Source organism: Miscanthus floridulus, chromosome 19 (assembly GCF_019320115.1).
Source record: "Miscanthus floridulus cultivar M001 chromosome 19, ASM1932011v1, whole genome shotgun sequence".
Taxonomy (NCBI): domain Eukaryota; kingdom Viridiplantae; phylum Streptophyta; class Magnoliopsida; order Poales; family Poaceae; genus Miscanthus; species Miscanthus floridulus.
In genome coordinates, this window is record NC_089598.1 from 53,638,154 (window position 1) to 53,638,744 (window position 591).

General features: G+C 47.7%; 1 non-coding gene across 1 annotated transcript; it reads right to left on the reverse strand.

The window, feature by feature from the left end:
• Positions 1 to 275: 275 nt before the first annotated feature.
• Positions 276 to 382, reverse strand: LOC136530021 (small nucleolar RNA R71). The gene has a single exon (XR_010777531.1). It is a non-coding gene; the product is annotated as a small nucleolar RNA R71 (small nucleolar RNA).
• Between the last annotated feature and the right edge of the window lie 209 nt (positions 383 to 591).

Consider the following 591-nt stretch of genomic DNA (forward strand, 5'->3'; position numbering starts at 1 on the left):
AGCTTCACACTGGCCTGATCATGATGGTGTAGGCAAACCAATTATGTGGTTTTCCTAGCGAGGACGCAAGTGCACACTTGCAACACTTCCTAGAGCTATGCGACACCATCGCCATCAAAGACGTCACACCAGCTAGCATTGGGCTCCGTGTGTTTCCCTTTTCCCTTGCGAGGAAGGCAAAATAGTGGTTCTATAAGGAGAAGGAAGTTGTCAGTATGTGGGACAAATGTTTCATGATGTTCTTGGTGAAGTTTTTCCCCATGGGCAAAACCAATGCCCTGAGGGAGAAAATTTCAAATTTTTAGCAGACTTCAATGGAATGTATCCCCGAGGTGTGGGAGAGGCTGTAGGATTACATCTAGGCATGCCCACACAATGGGATGGAAAACTAGTTTGTGCTCCAAAACTTCTATGAGGGGCTTACGCCTATGTCGAAGGGGCACGTAGATGCCGCTGCTGGAGGAGCGTTCCTTTCCCTAACCATCGATGGAGCTACAGCTCTCATCGAGAAGATGGTGGCTAATCAGAGCTGGGTGGAGGAACGGAAACAACAAAAAGGCATACATATCGTAAAGGAGATGGATATGGTTG